The following is a 778-nucleotide window of genomic DNA, read 5'->3' on the forward strand; positions in this document are numbered from 1 at the left end:
CCCATCGCAAAATGAGTGGTCTTTTTACGATCCATGGTCCACTGCACACTAGCCCATTTTGAGATCTAGCACTGTCAGATATTGTCCGACAAGCCTGATAGACTTTCATATACCGGACTAAAATGGCGGAGGACAAAAGAACCATTGTTATTCCGACGACTAGGCCTTGCCAATTACGCGGGATGCCATAGGTATACCACGTCTTAAAAAACCAGTCAAGTTCCTTTTTTTTTTGTTGGTAATCACAAATGTGCATATCCAGGAGCCCTGTTCACACGGAGGGTGCTTACCATTTAGCCCAAAAATCCGGAAATTTCGGTTTGACGTCAAATGGAAAGGCAATTTTGCGGAAAGTCTTTTCGAAGATTGTGGACAACCTTCAGAGGTAGTCCTCTTTTTCCGTTCGAAATGCCCTTATCATTTGCGAGAATCCTTCCGTTTCCAGGCCCTTTCTCACAAGATCGAGTAAATATGCGGGACGGAATGCTGTGTAGTAAATGGTAAGCGCCATTCTCATCCGGTTGGTCATTAAATTAGGAAACTCGCTTAACTTTATGCAATGATCATTCCATCCGGATTATTTGGCTAAATGGTAAGCATCCAGAGCTTCATATTCCGTTTTAGCGTCTTTTTAGGGTGGATACAAACTTAAAAGCGTTAATGGGAACTGTTGAAAGCACCCTCATATCCTTCGATTTTTCCTTCTATTTAACTACCCACTTTTCATTTAATTTCATTTTCAATTGATTTGATTTCATTTGAAGAAAATTATTTCCTC

This window comes from Montipora capricornis, chromosome 10 (genome assembly GCF_036669925.1).
Source record: "Montipora capricornis isolate CH-2021 chromosome 10, ASM3666992v2, whole genome shotgun sequence".
Classification (NCBI taxonomy): domain Eukaryota; kingdom Metazoa; phylum Cnidaria; class Anthozoa; order Scleractinia; family Acroporidae; genus Montipora; species Montipora capricornis.